General features: G+C 38.7%; 1 protein-coding gene across 1 annotated transcript in view; it reads left to right on the forward strand.

Annotated features, from left to right (window-relative positions):
- Window positions 1-4,491: 4,491 nt before the first annotated feature.
- The window catches only part of GALNT13 (polypeptide N-acetylgalactosaminyltransferase 13), a 462,400-nt gene continuing 441,776 nt past the window's right edge, over window positions 4,492-25,115 (forward strand). Inside the window, 1 exon segment of the mRNA XM_032479456.1 lies at window positions 4,492-4,901. The gene's annotated coding sequence lies outside the window, so the exon portion shown is untranslated.

Raw genomic sequence — 25,115 nt, forward strand, 5'->3', positions numbered from 1 at the left:
GTTAAAAATTAATTATATTTTCTTCACGTTATTAAATTATTATTAGGAAAATAATATATTAAAGAAGATAAGATCTACTACTGAATTGTTTCAGTTCCAAATAAAATCTTTAAAAAATATTTAATGAGACCTTGCCTCCATGAACTCAAGTTAATAATAATTGATTTTATTCTTGAAATAGCTATATTATTTCCCAATAATGATATTTTTAATGATGATATAATAGTTTATCATCATCAAAGGTGAGAAAATTTGTTTGCACAAGTAGGTGAAAAAGATTTTAAATATTTACTTTTATGATCAAATATTTATATCAGTTAAAATGGTATTTTACTCATCTCTACTTTTCTTTCATTAATAGTTGTGATTTTGAATTTTTGTGGATATAAATGGATTTCAAACCTATGCAAAATGTTTATCAGAAAAATAAAAATCATTATAAAGCTTGAGCTTGAAGAATTCCCAAGCATTATTAGAATAGCCAATCTGTAGCTGACATGGTTACCATAAAAATAGCAAATCAGCAGCATATAGAATAGTATTATCTGATATTTATGTTGGTGGAGCTTTGGATCATTAACTGGAGCCATGCTCCCTAGAAGTTCCTGCCAGACGTCCTTGCTCCCCCATTTGCAATGGGTTACACTTTGAAATTCATGTAATGTTCCTTTGCTCCTAAAAAAAAAAAAAAATCCTCAAACCACTCCATGAGCCCTTGTCAGTTGTATGCTGCTGAATGCTGAAGCAGATGTCCAGAAATAGACATCTCTATATCTATGCCACTGGAAGAATGGGACACACACTCAGATAGTGGCCTTTCTCCAAAGAGCCCTGAACAGGTTTCTTATGACCAGAAGCTGCCTGGCTACGGACTCTGGCAACTTGAGGCCACCCTGTGTGGCCACTCCCAATAGGCGAGGTTGTCAATATATCATGGGATATCTATAAAAAATCATTTGTGGCAAACTAGATTAAAAGCTCAGCTCTTAGCCTTTTTCAGTTTTCTTCTGAGAGTTTAGTAACACCTGACAAAAGTATACATCTGCTTATTGGTTTAGAACATAGCACAATAAAATGTAGCATTCATGAAAAAGTACAATATAAATGTTCATTACTTTTAACACATTCACGTAAATTATTGCATGTAATTTACTTGTGAGATAAGCAGACTATTTCTCCTATCATCTAAAATATTAAATTTAAACTTTAAAAAAGTTGCAAAATTAGTACAAAGAATTACCTTATATTCTTCACTCAAATTTAACAACTCTTAAAATCATTCTCTCTAAAGGTATTTCTGAATCATTGTGAATAAACTGCAACCACTATGCTCCTTTTACTCCAGTATATTTCATTACAGTAATCACAGTAAAATGATCAAAACTAGGACATTTAATGTTGATACAAAACCAGTTGTAATTTAACATAGATAAAAGGCCTACAGATGAGATGTTATAAAGTTTATTCTTATCTTGCCAATTGTCCCCATGTCCTTTTTATAGTTATGTATTTTTTCCAGTAGAGTATTCAGTTCACATTACATTACACTTTGCATTTAGTTGTCATGTGTCTTTAATCTCCTCTAGTCTGGAACAGTTCTTCAGCTTTTCTTTGACTTTCATCGCAGTGACATATTTGAAAAGTACAGATATTTTGTGGAGTTTATCTCAATTTAGGTTTGTCTTTTGCTTCCTCGTGATTAGAGTTGATTATGCTTTTTTTTAGTCTGGAATACTAAATAAATTATATTGCGTAGTTCTTCGTGAGTCACATCATGAGGCTTATGATGTCATGTGTCTCTCATTTGTCATCTTTTCCTTGTTTGGGATTGCTGCTAAAGTCACTATTATTTCAGTTCCTAAAATGTTTATTTTTTAAAACATGCTCTTCCAGCAAAGATGGGACTGTAAACTCCCACTGTGAGCCTGTAGACTTTCCAGAGCTTTTATAGCTCACTCTTCTCTCCTGAGTGTCCATGCATTTGAAAGGTTTTAATCAGCTATTACTCTAACTGGTTTTAATCAGCTATTACTCTAACTGATTTTAAGCTGTTTAGGTGATGAGTGACTTAGAGACCATGTGTGTCTGCTACTTCATTAAACAAAAAGAGGCTCATAATGTCACCTGATCCCATTGCTGGTGATTTTAATCTTGATCACTTGGTTAAGGTGATCTCTATCAGATGTATTCATTATAAGGAATTTTTTATTCCTTTGTAATTAAGGAGAATCTGTGAATTACAGAAATGGCCTCAAGTGCTTCCCCTTTGTGTCTGCATTCTTCTTTGATATAGGATTTTGCAGTTTCATCATCTCATTGCATTGTCTCATCAAGACATGGAGTATACTACTTCACCCTTCAAATATGGGCTTGGTGATGTAATTTCTTCGGGTAAATGTGTGTTGGCAGGACTTTAAAAAGTGCTCTGCATTGGAGTTTGCACTCCATTGTTGCTTTCTAAATCCTGCAACTCCCAGTACTCAAGAAGACAGGACTAGCTTACTGAAGGATGACAGACCGGCTTAAACAAAGATAAGCCATCCCAGCTGAGCCCTGCCCCAGGTCAGCTTGCCAACCACTAGACAAGTGACTGAGACCATCCAGACTAAAGTGAGCCAGCCAGAGCAGAACACCACCCTGATAACCCACAGAACCTTGAGAAATTATAGATGTGTACTGTTTTAAGCCACTAAGTTTGGGGGTGGTGTGTTATACACAAGAAGCTAATAATCCCCAGGGAAGTACTTTGGGATTACATAAATAACTGACTACATGCGCAACTTTTACTGACTAGTTTTATGATTCTTGCCTTAGTTACATATTACTACCAAGGTTGCAAAATGATATTGCTACCTTTTTTAGAGATGAATGTAAGTATGGGGACTTAATATGTTTTTCAAGGACATATGACTTGTAAGTGGTTTTACCAGCATTAGAAGCTCAATCTTCTTCCTGCTGGTCCATGGCCTTTCTCAGTGTGCCATGCAGAGGTAGGTGAGTGACCTGATAACACAACTGTAACTCAAAAGAGCAAGCAACAGAGAAAAAGTCTAGTGTCCTTGGTGTTATGAGTGGCACCCTGTGTCCTCACACATGCACAGAAGCACCTCTGGTAGATGCTCCCTAATTGAAGGGTGCAGGGAGGTAGGCAGGATGGACAGTGGAGGAGAAAACATTAAGTACAGTTATCATAACAGGTTAGATGTTAATTGATTCATGGAAAGATATAAAGATAACATCTCTAAAAATTGCCTTTCATGAATATAATGAATGTCATTGATACTGGATTATAATTAATAATGTATATTTGTACAACATAGCTCAATATTTTTGGAGTAGCTTATGTCGTCCCCAAATTTTGCCACATTAACTAAGCAGAGGTAACTAAGACAACATGAAGTGACCCTGTGAGAGGAAGAAAGGACCCCTATGTTACCCTCTCACACAAATAAAACTGAAACAAGAAAGTCAAGAACCAAAACTAACCAAGAGCCAAAAGTGAATAAATATCAAAGCATAGACTTGAACTCAGCAATTCCAATTTCTGAAGAGTCCTTCTCACATGGCAGTCAGGGGTAGGTCCGAAGTCTTAGGATGCTAATATATCTGAGTCCTAAGTTTGTGCCTTGTGCCACGCACTATTCTAAAATCCTTACATATATTTTAACTCAGTATCATGAACTTTCTACTATACTACACATTAACTTTACTTATAAATGACTGCATATTTATTTTGAAATGCAACTTGCAGGTGTGTGTGTGTGTGTGTGTGTGTGTGTGTGTGTGTAAAGACTATCTTCCTGAGAAAGGAATTTAAAGCCCTACCTTTTTTCTTTACTGCTCCCTAAAAAATTTAAGAGTACGAGGAAGCTCTTTGCGTTTCCAGGTCTCTTAACAGTGCTTTTGGTGGCAGCGGCTGTCGCTAACCAGAACATTAGGATCCTGCCAGGGTAAACCAATTGTAATTGACTAAAGGCCAAACTCTGGCTCGTCCTTTTTGCTTCCGCGCCTAAACCTCAAGTTCCCCGCAGCTTCTCTCTATTGGAGTCGACGGCGGGGGTGGGTTTACTAGAGCTTTCCCCCGAGGGCAGTCTCCGACCTCTAAGAAGCTTCCTGGTGCACTGGACCAACGCGGTGTATGCCAGCCTGCTTTCGCAGGGTGGGGCCCCGGGGCATCAGGGGTCGCGGGGCGCTCTGGGTGGAGAGGAGCCGACCCCACGGTTGCTCTTGGGTGCCAAGCCTGCCAAGTATCGCGGGACTTGTGCACATCGCTGGAGCGGCAGCTCCAGGAGCAGCTGGAACACGCTCAGTGAGCACCGCCCCAGCCCGGGGAGGAGCGGGAGCGGAGAAGGGGGAGGGCTGGAGGTGCTGGTTACGTAAATGATACTAGCCCAGTGAGAGGCCTCCAGGCTGGGGCTACGGGAGGGGGAGGGACCGCGCGAGGAGGAGGGGCTGAGAGGGAGCGTGCCGGGGTGGGAGGGGGGCGGGGGCTGGGGGCGAAGTGACCAGGCGGCGGCAGCGGCGGCGGCGGCGGCTCTGCCGAGGTGACAATGTGCTAGGAGCCTTCGCTTGGTCTTCTGCTCCTCCTCGGCCTCGGCGCCCGCTCTCGCCGCGCTCGCGGAGCCCTCCAGCCCGCCGCTGCGCTATGAGGGCTTCTCTCCGGGGCTGGCCGAGGCCGGAGCCGGCTTGCTCTGCTCGCGGGGAAGTGTGAAGTGAGAGGCGCCGGCGGGAAGCCGGGCTGCACGCGGCGCTCGCGGGCCGGCGCGGGTTCCAGGTGAGCGCGGGCTCGGCGCGCTGCGCACTCGGCGCAGCCGGCCGGCGCCTGCCGGGCTGAGTCGGAGGCTGAATTCCGTGCGTGGACCGCTGTACCCTCTTCGCGGGATCCCTGGCCACAGTAGCAGGTCTCCGTCTCTCTCTTGCTTACCCTCTCTTCCTCTGCCTGGAGCGAGTCACCTCTGGGCAGCCCGAGTGCCCGGGTGGGCGCCGCAAAGTCCCGCAGCGGGTGGCAGGGTGCGGAGCTGAGCTCCCGCGGTCTGTCCCGGGGCAGGGGCGCGGACGAACCCGGTAAGGCGGCACCCCGCGCGGTGGGAGCGCGCTTGCCCGCCGCTGCAGGTGCGGAGGGAGGACTGCGAGGCGCGAACTTTCCGCCACCGCCCGCCCTCTATCCTGCTTTCTCCGCTTGCCGGGCGAGCTGGGGAACGATGGCCACTCTCTGCGCCCTGGTGGCGCTCGGCGGCGGGGGCTGCTCGGCCTTCCCGCCCCGGCAAGTTTCTCACCAGCTGCGGGCGCCCGGGGGCTGCGGTGCGCGGGCGCATCTACTCTGTCCGCCGGACATCGGGGACGCGCTCGGTCTCGAGTGTCTTCCTCGACGGCTGCCTTCCTCTCTTTCTGTCTCCCTTTGCCTCTCAAACCCTCTGTGTGTCCATTTCTGACTCAGTTTCTTTCCCTGATTCTCTGGATCCCCGCACCCGCTCCAGATTTCTCTGTCTCTTTTTCTTTCTCTTTCTCCCTGTTTTTTTTTGGGGGGATGTCCCTGTGTCCCTGGTATTCTATCTCTTCGCTGTCTCTCCGTCTTGCTATATTTTCTCTTTCTGTTTCTGCTTCTCGCTGCCTGTGTCTGTCTCTCTGTCTCATCTATCGTGCCTGGCCCTCTCGAGCACCACCAGCTCGCAGACCCGGAGGCTTCTTGGCCAGAGGAGCACGCCCCGGCCTGCCTTCTGGGCACCTCCAGGTACAGAGACTTCCCTTCTTGGAGAGGAGATGGGGGGCTCGGGGATGGAGACAGTCTACTCTTGGCTGGGCTATCCTGGAGTCGAGGGACTGAATGAGGGGGCGCAAGGGCCAGCCTCCCATCCCTGGGTCCGAGGGCGCTGCCGCGAACCCGGGGGCAAGGAAGCTGTTGGTCCGGACAGGGAAAACTGCGGGCGCCCCTCCCCTTCCCCCGTTCTTCGACTAGGATCAGTTGAATTTCCAGGTGGAGAGTCTACATCTCTAGCCTTTTACAGTCAGCCACTGGAGGAGACAGTGGGCAGATAAACACAGAAGCTTCGGGATCCAGGGAAAACTAACCTGGAAAGGGTGGGAGCTTTTCAAAGGCTAAGGTGTTGCTAGCGAAGGAGAGAAGCGTTGGGAGACTCTCTGCTTTAAACTGTCATAATACTCAATCCTTGAGCGGTTTCCTTGGAAGAGATAGCTGTCCCTCTTCCCAGAAATACAGCACAGAGATTTTATTTGCAGGGCTAAAGACACTTGGCCACCCCGACCCCCTGAAATTTCAAGTGTCCTTGGGGCCCCCCAGATCTTAAGCTTTATATGAAGGCTGCCTTTACCCAGGATTGCTCCCCTTGCCCATCGTGTGTATGTGTGTGTGTGTGTGTGTGTGTGTGTTTGCATTCATGCCCTCTAGTGTTAGAGAAACCTGCTGGTTTGAGAATATTGAAAAGTAAGGTCAACCTATTGGTGACGTACTTTGGACCTCTCACCTTCCCAGATTATTCTCCTTGATTTCACCCATCCTTTCCTTTTCTTCAGCTGATCTCTACAAACTCTTCCTCTCCTACAGAATTAGAACCTTAATACTGAAACCCTTTTCAAGTGACTTCAGAGGTGGATAGATTTGAAGAATTTTCATAGCCTAAGGTAGGCTTTAAACATAAGAAACGTACATTTTCCTGCACGATTTTCCACAAGCTAGGATTTCATGTCTGTTCGTTATGTCCCGGCCCACCTTCAACTCCACTGAGTTTTCTTCAGCTGCTCCTGCTTGTTTAAGTAAATACTTTTAATTTACTCTTTCTTTGATGCTCATCCCATTGTAGGGCTTAAGCTGCTTGCTTAAGTATAGATATTGTGTCTCAGATCAGATTTGGGGAAGAAGAAAAGAAAGCTTTTCCAAAGGAAGCACAGTGCTGCTGCTGTAGATTAATTCTGGATCTGAGTCCAGAGTGGGACTAGATGCTGTCTCAGATATGCAGACCCTAGCTCAGTGTGGGAAAACCAGTAATGCTTGCTAGGAATTTTTGGTTGATTGGGGGCTTTGAAGTCACCTAGCTATGCTAATAAGCCCACATACAAGAAGTTGAATTGTGCCTCTTTTTTCTGTTTAATTTAGTCTTTTATGAATGGGAACTGAGGTCTAGTGCAAGGGATGTTGAAACATGAGTCGGCTGTGTCTTTTTACCTCAGTTGCTGCTTGAATTTGCCCCCGTGTGCAAGACTTTAACTTGGCTGATAACTTGTTCTTTACCAGTCACTGCAGAATTGAAGGAATGCATTTAGAGGCTCGGATGGGTGGCGTCTCTCAATCTTCTTACCTGAGAGTAAACTAGGGCATGACATCATTTGTGGGTGAATACATTCATGTGGTTCTAACAGGTGAAAAGTTTTTTCTTTCAGTATGAAGAACAGGTGTCTCAGCTTAAAATAATTGAGGGCTATAAGTTGATCTGCAAACCAAATCACTTACCTTAAATAGTTTACAGGTTTTCTTACTGCTTCAAATATATGGGGTGAAGGTGTGATACTTCATGTTTATGAGAATTTGCCAGAGTACCTGGAAATGTACTGCCTTCTGAAATGAGATACTAGTAGGAATCTGTGTGCTGCAGTATTGCTTTTTTGATGATATGGTAGTCACCTCTTAAAACAGTTGGGGCTTTACCACGAGTGTTGTTCAGGAGCACGTTCAAGGCAATTTTGCTTGAAAAATATTACTTGTGAATCAACTGATCCTCTCCCCTATTTTTTGTATTTAAAAGTAGCAAAGACATAGTGAAGGTGGAAATTCTGATACAGGTTGAGATAAATTCTGATTTCTTACTGATAAGAATATTGAGACACATTTAACTTTTTAACTTAAAGTGCACTAATTTCAGGTCAAAATTATGTCAGCGTGAAATACGATGTTTCCATTTTCCTAACTTGATTTTTAGAAGTGGTAGTTGTAACAGGAACATTTCTATGTATTAGATATTTTGCAGCTTTTTAAAACTCTGACATTTTAGGAAGAGGGGAGAGAACAAGTAGTAAATGGGTATTTTGAGTCTTCCTAGATAGGTAAATGAAGAGGATATTGGTGTTTCTGAATAACAAAAAAAGTACAGAAAATGACTGAGAGTAAGGTATCAATAAAGTCCCACCATGTGAAATAAATAATATTACATGTCTCTGATAAGTGTTTATTGTCTTCATGAAAATGAACAGTTAGTATAGTTTTAACCTTTAATTTGCCTTATTAAACACATTTTCAAGTGGTACCTCTTGCAATAAACAGCAAATTCTTAACTGGGACTTTTAATACATCACCTTCTTGAGTTTGTCTTGGTATTAGTAGTAGGAACATGTAGACATCTTAAATTTGATGTCTAGCAGTTTAAATGTAGCAGGATTACTACTTTGAAGTCTGAGTGACCATATGCCTAATTATCCAAGAATTTTAACTGGGCTTTGGTTCTAAATCCTTCCTGCCATCAGAATAAGCACATGTGAAACATCAAATTAAGACTTTATATATGTATATATACTCATATTGACTCTGACAAGCTATTTGATGACATTTCTAAATATGCCCCTTCTCTTGCACACACACACACAGAAGCACATGTTTGAATACATAAGTCACATTTAAAGATCATATACTGTCTGCTTTTATAAACCATTTATCATTTTTAACAGATTAAACTTCTATTTACAATTTCTATCTTAAAGCACATTGTTTACTTAGAGATGTTTGCCATTCAGTTACGCCATACGTATTTTTGAAGAGTCTAGCTTTCCATTGTGAAATTTAGTACTTGGAGAATTCAAAGAAATTTGTGAAAATGTATAAACACATGAATTTAGTAGTAGTTGGTCATCCATTGGGGGCATTATAAGCAATTATCTTTGGGAGCAAAATATAAATCAAATGTATTTTATTCATTTTGATACTTATTTCTTCTTGATTCAGTTTTAGAACTATCTGTGTGTTTTCAATGTAGTATATCTATAATAATATATTTAACTGGTCCAAGATGATTACCAAGAAATAAGTACAGATGGCTAGAAACATCTGTGTGATTAATGTATGTTCTGATGTCCTTTTTGAGTACAATAACTAAAATTCATTTTTGGCTGTGAGTTTTCCAATTTTATTTTCTTAGTATTTCTAGGACCTATTTAATTAAGCTGAAATTCTTATTTATTTTTTTTACAAGTTATTACTTCAGATTATTAGGAGATTATTGGGGTTTAACATTTAAAATGTAAGTTCCAGTAGGAGACATGCTTTTTCTCAAAGGACACATCCATATAACTATAGACCTCATGAACTATCAGTTTCTCTCTTAATGTTTACCCTACTGTGTATTGTCCTCTCTTCACAACAGGTCTAAAGCAAGATGCAAAATATCAATTATTAAAAGTTATCCCATATTAATAGTTAATCCTCCTAACATAGCTTTGAGAGGGATTTAGGGAAAATAGTGACTGTTACCATCATAGGTATGAACATACTTGTGATCGTGTTTTTTGTTAGATGAGAAAATTAAACACACTGTCCATATTACTCAGTTTCCTTTTGAATTTTTTTCAGAAGTGCTTGCTGTTAAGATAGATGAGGACTGTCTAAGGTACATCATATCAGTGTTTTTAACATGATGTAGAATTAATTGGGACTCTGATAAATTAAACTACACTGAATTGTCACTTAAGTCTTATTTAAGATCTTGTAGAACATTATAGGAAGAGTGTGATTAAACTGTTGGTTGGCACTTTGGTGAGCATAATACATGTGCTGAGTAGCCACTGTAAACAAGAATTTGAAGCACAGCCTGTGCATTCAAAATCATCTAAATTACACCTCCGAGATAGTAGTAAATGCCAACTTAGTCTCTTGCCTAATATTAATTACCTTGATATTATAAACACAGCATCACTTTTTTTGTGTGTTAAAAAATGAATTTTGACATATGGGGAGGATTATCTTGTAGACCAGAGGCATAATAACTTACTTAATGTCCTGCTGAGATTTTTATTATATAATTAGTTTCAGATGGAGAGGATGAGATTTATATGGCTATCGAGACCCCTATGCAGTACTGCCATTAGTCTACTGAAAGAAAAATGGGAATACTTGGAAGCAAATGCATGTAAAGGTATAGCCATTTCAGTTTATTGAGTTTGAGTTAAAAATGATTACCAATTGATAAAATAACTAAAATTTATTTGCTAGATACTTTATACTTCTGGGTAAGTAAATATCTAACAGCTCTTACCACTTTTTATCCTCATAAACATTTGAATAATAAGTAGTATGACTCTCCCCATTGTATTAAAGAGGAATCATTTGCTTGAAATCACACAGCTAATGTGTGTTAGTAGGGCCAGGGGTCACATCAGTTCTTTCTGTCTCTGAAGCCAGTGCCCTTACAGTACTCAGTCTAACATTTTCACTAATGACTAATAAAATGAGTGTCAACCTCCATGTGAAGATTTTCTTTTGCATGGTAAGAATGATTTTAACAAATCTACGTATATCACAATCGTTTTACAAAAGAGTGGACATTGTAACACCAACTGGTGGTGGAACTAAGTCTCAAAATCTCATCCTTAAAATAGAATACATTTAGCTTCTTGTGCATTTTTCTACATTGTACTTATTTTTCTAATTTAGCAAAGACTGATGAAAATTTCATCACAGTCTGGTAATTTATTTCACCACATTCTGTAGCCTATGATTGGGAGCGTTTCATAGTCAGAACCACTATAAGATAATACGCTGCCTAGCCCGTGGGCCCCGAGCACCCACACAGCACAGGCCAGCATGGTTGTCATAGCCAGGACTTAGCCCTTAGATCTGTTCCCTCATCTTCCTAGTTGCAAATCTGGACAGTAACATTTATACCTAAGCAAGATGCTAGCAATTGCACTAGCCTCAGTTTACTGCATCAGTGTGTATTGAAAGGATTAGAGGATTGAAGGTGACTTGTTCCTTCATGGTAGTTAACCACAAATCACCATCACTAAGACTGTACCAATCTGAGTCCTTGGATGAAGAATAAATGTTGGGGAAGACAAAAGGAGCATGTCTCAAAAACTGATTCCATCCTTCCCTTTAACCAGTGTGTCCCAGCCTTAGGGATGAGTTTGCTCCTTTTTATGTCTTTGTTTGCCTTGGTGAGGACAAAGCAGTTTTGCTTTAGGTAAGAAAGAAAATTCCAGAGCTGAACTTCTAACTGCTTTTGTAAAACTGACTGATGCTATTAAATCCCAAGTTGCTTTGGATAGGGACTGTTGTGGCCAGTGAAGAGGAAAGGAATGCCGCTGGAGTGCAGGAGATGTAGTTACATTGACCGAGGGCACTGTTTAATGTCACGGCTAACAAACCAGTTTGTAAATTGAAATTACCTCAAGGGACGTTTATTTGTTTGTTTGTTTTAATACAGGTTGATCTCTGTATCAACAGAGTCTCATTTGCCTGGGATGAATCCAAGAGGATCTATCTTTATAAACATTTTCCTAGATGAGTCTGAGGTCTCAAGCAACCAAAGTACTTCTAGTACATTTTTCAGATTTATCAGTTTTTATTTATTTAACAAAATAGAGAAGGTACGGTGTTCTGGACTCTGTTCTGAGTGCTTTACAGATATTAATTCATTCAATCATAGCAACCTCCAAGGTAGGTTTTATTGGTACCTCCGTTTTACAGATAAGGAAATTGAGACCCAGAAAGGTTAAGTTGTCCGGGGTAAGTTGATTGAAATGGCAAGGCCTGAGCTATGCTATGTTGGTGAAATGATTAAAATGATCTACTTTCAGTCACAAGGCTTGAAGCAACAGAACTGAAAATGAAACCCAGATTTGTATGTTTTGTTTCCTACCTGAATAAGTTTTGCCTTTAGAAATGAGGGAAGAAAATCTGACCGACAAACTCAGATTTGTAGAGTTGAAAACAGTTTACCTTTTAAGAAGTCATACCAGATTAAGAAAGAAAGTTAATTATGAAAGGGACAATAAACATGGAAAAAAATCAGTGATTTTCTTCAGGTAGATTGATGTTTGTCTCTTCATAGGTGCCGATCACTGTGCACCCCCAACAAAAAAGAAAACAAAAAAAGAAGTGAACAAACACATAGTGATGCAGACAAAAGAAAAAAAAATCAAAATCTATAAGTAGAATTTCTATATATAGACTTCAATCAGTAACTGATCTAGTAAGAAATAGCTTATTTTCCTGCAATACTGTTCATAAACTGTTTAAATTACATTCTAAAATATTAATATTTATGAAAGGATTGGAGAAATCCTACTGAAACTTCTGGATTTTTTTCTCAAATATGTTTTTTGTAAGCTTTTATTTTATGGAATATCTGTACAAATTTGTAATCACTGGTAATCTATAAAGAACTGATATATTAATCTTTGATGAGATACATTTTCTCCTTCTAGCCTTTGGTTGATTTTCAGCAACTTTCTGTTACTTAATATTTGTGATGAATGCACTCAGGCAGTGTTTTAATGACTTCTCTTTAGTCTTAAAAATATTATTTTAGACTGACTGACATTTGATTAGGTTGTGTAAATTACTTGAATTAGATACCCCAGTAGTGAGTCACCCTACCTATCTGGTTTTTTAAAAAGTAAAAATCTACACTTAAAAACAATCCTGTTTTCAGATTCTGTAAATGAAGTGAGAGCTTACGGGATTACTGACTAGCCAAGTTTTAAAACTCAGTACTACTGTCTTTCCTCTTTCTCTCACAGCAAATTCCACCTCTTTTTCTAAACCCTCAAGGCTCATATTTCTTGATTTTCTTGATAGTTCAGTCTCAAATGGGATTATGGATCACTCATCCTGAAAAGTATTAGAAACCAGCCTGTGCCTGATCATGATTCAGATTTCTCCCATATCCTTTGGATTTTCACAGTTTCTGTGTATTTTCTTCTCAAGTAAATACTGTTTCATCATTTTTCATTACTCTCTTTCTTCCATATCTTTTCCCTGCCCTTCTCTTCCTGTCTTCCTTCTTCATAATGCTCTCGACTTTAAATTGTCTTTTTCTGTGGTTTAATACATCCTCATGAAGCAGGGCTGGACTGTGTATTCGTTCTCTTGGTTCTCTAAAAAATGTAAATAAAAAAAGAGCTTCTGTTCATTTCATCATTTAGTCCCTTAGTAAGTAAGAGGCAGACGCTCTGGCTCTTGCATCTGGGTCATTTAGCAGGAGGCTCGGGATGCTAAATTCACATCTCATTACCTTTGTCTACTTTTAGCATTGTGTGCTTGGGCCCTGTGGTCAGTTGGCAGGCACTGGCTCCAGGGGAATGCTGTGTTATTTGAGGGGGTGCCAATTTCAGTTGCCACACAGTTCTCACATTCCTTGGTCAGGTTTTCCTTATCAAAAGTCCAGGACATGTTTCATTGTTAACTCTAGGCTATTGACTTCATGTCAGGATTTCATTGTGATATTAATTGATAGATGGTGATGAACAATTCGTAAAATTTATATTCCATGGCTCCTGTTCCCTGACTTTGGGATGGTATTTTTCCCTATTTGGTAAACCTAGAGCAGACATTTTGTCACAGATTTTTTAAAGAGTTTTATTGTTGTTCACTAAGTTGAGATGAATCCTAGGTAATTGGATGGTGCAGCTGAATTAACACATTGAATTGCTGCTTATGAGACACTTCATTTGCTGTTGTAGACAACAATAGGCCCATTTTGCTTCTACAATGCTCAGATTCTTATTATCTATATAAAATTCTAATTCAAGTGGGATAACATGTATGCCTCATTTCCATCCCTTTGTAAGGAAAAATAACCTCCACAAATCTAAGATATTTGAAACTATCTCATTAAATAATTTTGAATTTCAACACATCTTTTTTTGAGAATGTTAATCAGTTGTCTCGTTGCTCACAAAAAAGACATTTCAGAGACACGCAGTCAGTAGTACTGCTTTTACCCCGTGTGCCCTAGGACCTGTGCACACGTGCAGTCTGCGTTTGCTTCAGGAGAGAGCCTTGTCCGAGTGATTCTGGGCAGCATCACCACCATCATAAGCATGGTGATGTGCAGCAGTGTGACAATCATGTCTGTTCTTGGGTTTTCCTCATTTTAGGTGTTTTAAGGGCAACTTCTGTAGGTCAGTGGAACGGCTTTTAAACAGGCGAGTTTTCATTTCACAAGGGAGGATTAGGACATATCTTTATCTAAACTCCCTCCTGAAACCTCATGAACTTAAACATTAAATTAAGGAATTAAAAAGATATCAAACTGTCACAATTTGGATGGAATGAAGCAGGGCGGAGGAAACTGCCCAAGATAGGGGGCAGTGGCCTGAGGTTGAGGAGGGAGCCCCTTTACCCTGAACAAGAACCCAAAGGCTGAAGGCTCACCGAAGCCAAGAAAAATAGAGTAGAAGAAGGGCACTGAGACTGAGACAAAATAATGACTCAGCGTGTATAACTGGAATAGCCCACCTTGCAGTCACAGCGTCTACTTCCTTTGCAGATGTCCTTGTAGCAGGTTTTTTTCCCTGCCCTTCCCAACCATCCCCATTAACATGGACTACTGAGGGGCGGTAAGGGCGACTAGGGATGCATCTTTCAGCTGTAGAATAAATTCCCTTTTATTTTGGCACCTAGGGTTATCAAGCCTAAGGATTAGTTCCTTCCTTACCCTGAAGCAAAGTCTTCTGTACAGCAAGACCCACTCAAGTACAGAAAGTTCAGCCATTTCTGCTCTTTTATTCTTAAATACAAGACAGCAACCAAGTATTACCAGACATTTAAGAAATAATTTAATGAAAAAGTTTTAACAAAAATCTGCAACATGAAAAAGAAAGACCAAGATAAATGAAAACCAATGACAATAAAATGACCTTTCAGGGAGCAGATAATTAAAAGACCATACAAGAGACCAACAAAATTAATTTTTTGAAAAATTCAAGAAAATATTGCATTCGTAAAATAAGATGATAGGGAAAAGACACAAATGGAGAAGAAAAACTGTTGGAAATTAAAGATTTTCAAATCAGCATTTTAAGGCAACATTTGTAATGTCAAATTGAGAAAAACTCTCAACAGTGCAAACAAAAAGAACAAAAAGATGAAAAAGGTAAGAGTCATAGTGAGTCTCCCTGAAGTGTGACTTCCTGCTGATTGGAGTTCTGTAAAAGAACAGAAAATGTAATTAGAGCAGATATTAAAGAATTAATAGAATTCTTAAATTTCTGAAGGAAGATGATTTGCAACTGAAAATTTTGTATCCACTCAAAATATGAGTCAAATGCAAGAGTAGAATAAAGACATTTTCAGGCACATAAGGACTAAATATATTTTCCTCAAATGTAACCTTACAAAATTACTGGAGGTTGAACCCCAGCAAAATGTAATCAAGAGAAAGAGAAAGACATAGCTTTGAAGCGGTCCTGGAAGGCACAACTCCTACTGCTTCACTCTGGTGTAGGATCAGTGCACAAAAGTGGAGGGCTTTGGCTGGTTAGAGGCTTTGGGACAAAAAGGGAGCTTTATACAACATACAGTGTCCAAGAAATATTTGCAAAGGCAAATAGTGCAAAAACAAAAAAGGTAGAAACTCCAGGAAAAAACAAAGAAAATGCAAGAAAGGAAAGTAATCATATAACTTTAGTGGACCCTGAAATGAACAATATTTTTATATTACTTAAATGTTAGGTTATGTATTTGCAAATTTTCAATTTTTTTTGTATCAATCTTTAAGTAAAATGTGGGAGATAATCACGACTATATAACAGAATGCAAGTATTGTCAACAATGGCAGTGTCACAGTAAATATGCAGATGGTGGAGGCTAGGAGTTAGGTATTGGGGTTGAGGAAAGCAGAAGGAGAGGATGGAAACTGGAAGAGGAGCCTGTTATAAAACAAGGTCGAGAGATGGTGTGTAAAGTTGTTATAAGAAGTGGAAGTGATGATATATCCCTTATAGCTACAAAGAAAAGTAAGAGAAGGAACAATGACTATATTAAGAGGAAGTGCATGCAGCAGTGTGGAGTAAGCTAAGTGGGATAATCTAGATAATGTCTAAAATACTTTGGGTCCATTTGTTTGATCAAAGTGTGCTTTGATTTGATTTAAGAAAAAAATGTGTGGTTACTTTTAGGTGTGTATGAACTCCCCAGATTCCCAAAGATTCCAATCACTGTCTGTCCAATCACCCTGGTCCATAAGGACATTTGAATTTAAGCTTTCTGTTGTAGAGTTAATCAACAATTAAAGGCAGTTCCCTCTGGGGAGAACTGGTTGGGGTTGGGGGAGGGGTGCAATTGTATAAAGAAATGTAAATACTTGGAATTTTTTGTTGGTAAACACAGTAGCAGTCATCCCCTACAGTATTAAAATGATTATGGGGCTATGAGGAGAGAATTGGATTCTAGTCCAGGTAAAACCACTAATAAAATCTGTAGTATGTCATTCAAGTTCTTTGGACCTTAGTTTCCTCATCTGTAAAATGATGCAACTGGTAAAAAAAAAAAAAAAAAAAAAAAAAAAAAAAAATCTCTGATATCACTCTGTAGTCTGATATTTATTTGTTTTGCAAAGATAGGCCTAATCATTTTCTTTGAGAATGAAATAAGCTTTAACTTTTTCAGGTGTGCTAGGTCTCAAGGCTGATTCAGAGTGCTTTCTTGCTCTGGCTCTTTGTGAGAGGTTGTTAGTTGCCTTTCTAACACTGGTCTCTGTTCTCCTTTACCTTGAGTCTGACTGAGTTGATCACTCAAATCCGAATTGTACATCTTTAGTTTCATTAATCTGTAATAATCACTTCCCAAACAAGGTTGTTTTGATACAATGTTTTTATTACTCAAGATCTTATTATAATTTAAAAATAACTTTTTTCTTGATGTAAAAATGCAAAGCATTACCAAATGATTCTTTAGAAGATCCTATCTCCATTCCACCTCTGTTTTCCTGAACATTTTAAAAGTGCTAAACAATAATTTTAAACAACGTTTTGTAGTGGTTTCCAGATAGAGATGGTAAATTTTATAGTCCTCTGCATTATTAAATTATACCAGTTACTGTGATTACCTGATGTGTGTACAGATTCACAGAGGAATTGATAGAAGAAGGATGGCCATTTCAACATTACACAGATGTGAGGATATTGCCATCTTAGATCGGCAGCTGTTCTGGAAGTTCTCACTGCTTCTTATTGTTTGGACTTATTGCGTAGCTAATCAGAAATGGTTGCTTTAAAAATGTTTGCTATTCCTAATGAATGTGAGAACACAGATGGATCCCACAAGAAATTTCTAACCTGTCAGTTGTTGGCAAGATTTCTCTGTGTGTATGTGTGTGTGTGCGCGTGCTTTAGCATGTTTTAACTATGAACATCAATCCAAAAGAGAATTGTAATACCTTTCTGTAGATAGGTGGAAATAGATTGACAGAGAGACAGAGATAGAGACAGAGACAGAGATGGAGAGGAAGAGAGAGAAGGAGGAATGGGGAAGTTTCCCAGTTTCTACCCTCCAGCTTGAGGCTTGTGTAACACAAAAAACATATTGTGAAAATTGAGAACAGAAGTTACTTTTGATACATTAAAATCTAGTATTTTTATTGTATGGAAGGATAGGGGATTCCGAAATGATAAAATACAATTAACAATGAGGCATTCTTCAGAGCTGTGAATATCTGGTTTCTGTTGACAGGTTGTGATACTAATCTCTTGGGTCACCTCCTTTGACCATTTTCTGAGTGATCTGGTTTTTGACTAGTGACTGGGGGGCAGTGAGAGCTGCTTTGTCTGGTTATCTTACCTGGTCTGATGAATCAAGGGCCCATTAAATTTCCTTTAAAAGGTGAAGTTCTTGGCAGTTAATTAGAAACTTTGGCATATAAACTACCCCTTGATTCTAAGAGAAGAAAAATGGCTGGACTCAAGTTTGGGAGGGGGCAGTGAATTATGGTTGTATTAATGACACAAGTTTAAGACTGTGGTGCCTACATAAATGCAGTTCAAAAAGTCTAAATTATCCAGTTACCTTGCAGAATGACAAAAGCACAGCTAGGTAGCCTCTATGGAATTTAGTTACCTCATCCTTAAAATGGCAGTGATAGAAATAGTAGCTAACAGTAATACAGCTCAGGTTTCTAATAGGTAATGAGGGTCCCTTCTAAGTGCTTTATATAATATTAGCTCCTTTAATTCCCACAGTTCTAAGAGCTAGATATTTATTTTCAACCACCTAATAATTATAAAACTGCTTCAAGGGTTGAGGTGACAACGCATGTAACGTACTAATTATTAACACATTAGCGTGTCTCCTCTTCTGGGTCCTCTATTGGTGTTTAGTGTGGCAGGTGCCCAGTAAATCTGGCCTGCTTAACCGATTTCTGAAATAAAATTCTCAGACTTGGAAGAATTATTGTAAAGAGTAACTGCAAAATCAGACCCCGGGAGTAAATAAATAGCAGTCAAAGATAGGATTGAAGCCAAGCAAAATAGAAACAGTAAACTGTATTAGTGAAATATCTAGAAATCTTATAGAAGAAAGAAGTGAAGGTAAAGGAGGGAAAGGCAAAGGAATATCATGTCATGATAAATAGATCATAATATTGTACAAATTGCACACAGTGCTGAACACTGAAATGCCACTTTGCAGGAAGTGCTTCTGGTTTAGAAAAAAGGTGATAAGCTTCTTGTAGTCCCTTGAACTTTATTTGGAAAATTCTGGCATCACTGCTGATTTTTGTTAGTTCTTGGCTAAATTGGACAGTCATCCTCCATTTTCCTCTTAGTTTTTTGATCAGCTTTTTCTGTGTAATTTTTTCATGGCTGATTTCTTAGAGAAATTGAAAGATGGGTGCTTTTTGTGTGTGTGAATATGAAAAATGGTAACAATTTAAAAACATGTTGCCATTCTAGCCTTAGTCCCTTGATGAAAAAGATGAATCATTATTATTTTTTTGTTCTTTAGAGACACAGACTTCATTTCAGTATGTGACATCTTGTTGTTTTGAATGATTTTTATAAAATGCTTAATTGGAGATTTTCTATTTTTTTATGTAGAAGGACATGTAATTTGAGATAACAAATCGTAATTGATTTCTCATTTAGAAATATTTAAACTCCAATTCTCTTTTCTAATCATATGAGAAGAATATGTTGTTTTGAACACTGATAGTTTGTCAGTTCCTTCACAGTAATTTGTACAAATGATAATTATACATAAATTAATAAACTGCTAGTGGGAATCTAATGATGCATCATGCTGTTTTTGATTTATTTCTGAATCATTTGCAGTCTGTTGAAATGTACCAGGACTAATTGTTTAATGTAACCTATAACACCTCAACTCCAAAAACATGTCCAGTAAATTAGAATATTTATTTTTAAAAAATGATGCACTAGCTTATGTTTTGTGACAGTTTATTATATAAGAAGTGGTTTTATGGATTATTAAATAGTATCTGTGTTTTATCTGTGTTTAAAAATCCTTTTCATGTTAAAAATAATGAAATTATTTAGATAACCTTTTACTACCTTTCTTATGTGATCCGAACAGTTTTCTAGTACTGCCTAAAATAATGTTGGGTCCTCAGCTTACGACATTTGCTTAGTACTCCTGTTGCGTCACATCCTGAAGTTTTGTGTTTGAATGTATCTTGAAAGTGATTAAAAGGAGACCTTTGGCATAAGCTTCAACAACCTTGTGAGGAGTTTCTACATGAGAAATAATTAAAATCAAGTAATAACTCCTGCTTTGTCTGGGAACCATGAATGAGGTTAACCATTCTCAACCAAGGTTACATTAAGTCACAGACAGACAATTGATTGTCTTGTATTGTTGCATCTGTCTGCCAAAATATTATACCACCTGTATTTATTTTATAGTGTAATAGTCCACTGATACTTACCTTGTAAACTTATTTGTGAGCTGTTTTCATGTTATTTAACAGGACTTTTGAAGTCAGTAACTCACACAAAATATTAACCATCATTTTAAATATAAAACTAAGATATAGAAAGATTTAGTGATGTGATTGATTTTGCAGTCTATTTTTCACTAAAAGTGAATCAAAGATATATACTCTTTTCTGTCATAGGGCAGGGCTGATGCCCACCATGTGTGTGCGTGTGCGTGTGCGTGTGTGTGTTCATGTTTCCCAGAGGGTTTCTACTTAAAGTTGAGTTTTTATTTTTATGGATATCCTGGGTATATATTTATTTATTTTTATATTGAAGTATACTTGATTTAGGATATTGTGTTAGTTTCAGATGTACAGCACAGTAATTAACTTATATATGTATATATATTATTTTCCAGTTCTTATCCCTTATAGATTATTATAAGATATTGGATGTAGTTCCCTGTGCTATACAGTAAGCCTTTATTATTTGTCTTTTTTATATATAGTAGTGTGTATCTGTTAATCCCATACTCCATCCCTTCCCCTTTGCTAACCATAATTTTTTTTTGTCTGAGTCTGTTTCTGTTTTGTAAATAAGTTCATTTGTATTATATTTTTAGATTTCACGTGTAAGTGATATCATATAACATTTGTCTTTTCCTGTCTGACTTACTTCACTTAGTATGAGAATATCTAGGTCCATCCTTGTTGCTACACATGGCAATATTTTATTCCTGTTTATGGCTCAGTAGTATTCCATTATATATATAAACCACATCATCTTTATCCATTCATCTGATGATGGATACTTTGGTTGCCACCATATCCTGGCTATTATACATTGTGCTGCTGTGAACATTAAAATTGGGAGTTTTTGTCTTTTTTGGATATATTCCCAGGAGTGAGATTGCTGAATTGTGTAGTAACTCAATATTTAGTGTTTTAAGGAACCTCCATACTGTTTTCCATATGGCTCCACCAGACTATTCCCACCAACAATGTGGGAGGGTTCCCTTTTCTCCACACTCTCTCCATCATTTATTGTTTATATACTTTTTGATGATGGCCATTCTGATTGGTGTGAGCTGATAACCTCATTGTAGTTTTGACTTGACTTTCTCTAATAAGTAGCAATGTTGAACATCTTTTGATGCGCCTGTTAGCCATCAAAGTATGTCTTCTTTGGGGAAATGTTTTAGGACTTCTGCCCAGTTTTTGATTGGGTTCTTTGAGGGGTTTTCTTTGTTTGTTTTTTTCTTTATTATTTTGAGCCGTATGAGCTGTTTGTATATTTTGAAAATTACTCCCTTGTCAGTCGCATCATTTGCAAATATTTTCTCCCAGTTCATAGGTTGTCTTTTCATTTAGTTTATGGTTTCCTTTGCTGTGCAAGAGCTTATAAGTTTGATTAGGTCCCATTTGTTTATTTTTGCTTTTATTTCTTTTGCCTTGGGAGACAGATCTAAGAAAATACTGCTGCAATTTATGTTAAAGACTGTTTTCCCTGTGTTCTCTTCTAGGAGTTTCATGGTGCCATGTCTATATTTAAGTCTTTAAGCCATGCTGAGTTTATTTTTGCGTATGGTGTGAGGGAGGGTTCTGACTTCATTGATTTACATGCCGCTGTCCAGCTTCTCCTGGATATTTCTAAGTGTGGGTCTCCACCATCTCTTGGGTACCACTCAAGTTACTGATCTTATTTTATGAAAATTCAGAATTACTCTTGACTTTTAGTTGTTTTATTAATTTTAGAGTTTGTTTTGACCTTTTCTTGGACCAAATTACATTTTAGTCCAACTTTTTTTTAACTCTTCTATCTAAACCCATATTTTCAGTGCAAATTTCTTGTCATATTTAATTCAGTAGTTTTGAATTTTTAGCCTACTTTCAGGTCCACACCTTCATTTTATTAGAAATTTCATGAATTTCTGCCTTTTTGCTGATACCCACATACAGATCTCCCTTTGCGGAGCCAAGACTATTCCTTAAAATGGCCCAGAGCCACTGACAACAACCTTTCATACATCCTTTCCCTGTTCTCACTGCTCGTCACACTAACACACCCTAAAACACCCACGTTTAGTCATTTTTTAGCTGATGTTATTTTCTGTCCATCTGTTTTTTAATCATATATGTGTCTAGTACTTGCCACGGAAAAATAATGATTTTAATGTAGTTGTATGCATCTGTATTTTATTAGAATTGTCTAAATAGCTCTGCACTTGTAACTGGCCAAAGGGCTACCTGTCATAATAACTTGATATATAAAATTGTGGACCAATAAAGTGTTGCCAGGTTTTAATAGAGAAGGGTACTTCACTGGTGCCTGAAATGATTCCTACTTAAGCAGTCAGTCTACATAATCCATTAATAAATCTAACTTGTGGTTTTGGGATCTACCTGGTTTAAGGATCCCTATTAGGTAGATCGCACAGTAGATCTACTATGTAAATGCCACATCCGGAGCTGCCAAAATTTCCCTAAGAGACACACTTACAAATGGGTTTTCAGCAGTGGGTTCATGTGCACCACATGAAATTACTGAATGCTTTGGCAGTTCTAAATCCCTGGGGGTCCACGTAGCAAAATCCCTTTCCCTTTGTGTCTGCCCTTTTGCTTGCTTTCTGTCAAGTCTCTGCCTTACTGAAGTCTCATGCTATTAAAAAGATGATTTTCTCTTTCTTGCTTCTGGGGATTGTGTCCTCATTCAGGGATGAACAACACCAGCAAAATAGAGCCACATATTTCATAAGGCCAAACTGTTCTATCAAAAAAGGACCTCTCATACCATTAAAATATGTCATCTTTCTATATGAACAGTATTACAAATTTATGAATGAGGAGCACAGTACCACATATTGTTATCTTGTAGAATTGTTACCTTTTCTTCTCTGTGTCCTTCAGCAGATGCATTCAGGCTGTCATTCATGGCTGTATTTTATAGGAAAATGTGTGTGTTTACCATTGTGTGGGGGCATCAAGGACAAGGAGTTTCCTCAGAATCTAAGATTCTTATCTGATGATATGCTTGGCTGATGGCCATCAAACTGGTCATTCAGAGGATTTAGGATTCCTGCCACACACCATGTATCAGTCTCAGGGATGACAGTCACACTACACCTCAATTGCAGATTTTTTGCGTTCTACTTTCTCAGTCCAGGTTCATGCCTTCAATTTATTAGAAACTTCCTGCATTCCTACCTTTTTCTGATAGCCATATAGAGATCTCCCTCTGCAGGGCCAGTTGGCCCAGCAACCGAAAGGGAGGAAGAAAAGGAGCCTGTAGCCCTAGATCAACTGTCTTGTGGTTGGCCTGGTGTTCCTCCCTTCCGGCAGCTGCAGTCCTGTGGAATGTGCTTTAGACCCTTTCCCTGACCTTGGCTGACGTGCTGTTAAACCTCAGTGAGGCAGAGCTTGCCTTTTCTCTTCCAGCAGGTCTCAGGAGTGAGATCTTGCCACTGGCTTGTATTCTCTGACCCTTAGCTTTGTTTCCCCTTGAAATGGAACCAACCAAGGAATTGTCCCGCTGTTGATACTCATGAAGCATTTAATACAAGTACATACATTTTTGTCTGTTTCTCTAGTTTAATTAATCCTTGCTGTTACCCTTCTAAATTATAGATGTGTATCTACATCCATCTGTCTTTAATAGATTATGAAATCCAAGAAGGCAGTCCAATGCAGTTTTTTTGTGCTGTACCTAGCAGAATGTCCTGTGCAATTAAGTCTTTCCTACACGCATTAATTAGGTTGCACATGTACAGATAGGTGCCCTGGGCCTTCCAAAGCAGTAGATGCTACTTTGGAAAATAATGCAGGTCAAAAAGGATTTAGGTCAGTCAAATCTTATCTGTCTTTCCTGGTAGGATAGTAGAAAACGTCTTTGCACTGTGGCATATTAATGTCTTCCTTGTGGTTTTTTTCCTCTCAGATTCCATTGTCAGCTAGTCAGAGATTGCACACTTTATATGCTTCTTGTCAAATTCATTGGGTATTTAAAGTAGCTGTGTCTCTGTGATTTTCACCAGAGTGGCCCAGGAGTTCTGCCACCTCTGTCATTTATAGAAATTCACCTGGAACTTGTTTCATCTGCAGAGGACATAGTCACAGAGTTGAAGATTGAAAGGGATCTTGAAGGATGATCCCGCCACCCCAGCTTCCCTTACCCAAGGTGGTGCCTAGTCTAAACCCAAGACTGACATGGTTCTTTAAAGTTGCCCCATATCCTGTAGTCAGTTCATTACCTACTTCACGTTGCCAATACAGGGCTCTCTCTAAATATAACTATGAGCATGTAACTGCTGGGTATAAAAACCTTTGAGAGCTCTACAGATTACATTTCAAATATTTTAGCATATTATTTGAGACCCTTCATAGACATCTATCCCAGAGACCTCTGAAGCTGCAGTTCTCATTTGTTACCCCTCCTAATCTAGTTTAAGGGTTCACTGAATTACTTCTTTCTTACCTGGACATGGCATAGATACCCATGACTCTATCTATTTCTTTGCTCTCACTGCTTTGCAACTTTGAATTACCCGTCTTTTCATTTCAAGGATCAGCTCCAATTACACCTCTTTTTAAAGGATTTCCCCAAATCTCCTGGGTAGAATGTTTCTGTTCCTTTCTCAGTTCCCCTAGTACTTTGTTCCCATTGCTATTGCTCGCTTGCACCATGTTATCATAGTTGTGTCCTCCTCTGTCTCCCGTTGTAACTCCCATTTTAAATTATAATCTTTTTCACAGTAGAGGCATCACATTCCTCTTTGTTCCCCCAAGGCCTACCAAAGTCCATAATATAGCTAGTTATTCAATAAATGTCTTGAAAAATTGTTAAATATTGATTTGGTAGGAAAAAGGACTGTGAATTTAATGACGCTGTATTGAATGAATCTTTGTGATACTCCTCGTGTCTTTTTCTGGAATATGATAGGGATATAAAAATATTAGCATAATCCATTCCAAAGATGATCACCACAAATTTATCAGAATAGCAGGTTCAAGGGGGTACTTAAGAACCATTCAATTCCAGCAGGCAGCCAGAACTTGAGGTCATTTTCAACATTTCTGGAGAATGGAGCTCTTGAACTCTTTATTTGGCCCTTTCTTAGGGAAGCCCATTCTGTTTTGGCGTTCCTCACAGAAAGAGGGCCTTTCCTTATGCGGAGCTTAAATTTGACTCCTTGTAACTTTTCTCATGAGTCTTACTGGTCTTAGTTATGCTTTGGGGGAGCACAG

Source organism: Camelus ferus, chromosome 5, assembly GCF_009834535.1.
Source record: "Camelus ferus isolate YT-003-E chromosome 5, BCGSAC_Cfer_1.0, whole genome shotgun sequence".
NCBI lineage: Eukaryota > Metazoa > Chordata > Mammalia > Artiodactyla > Camelidae > Camelus > Camelus ferus.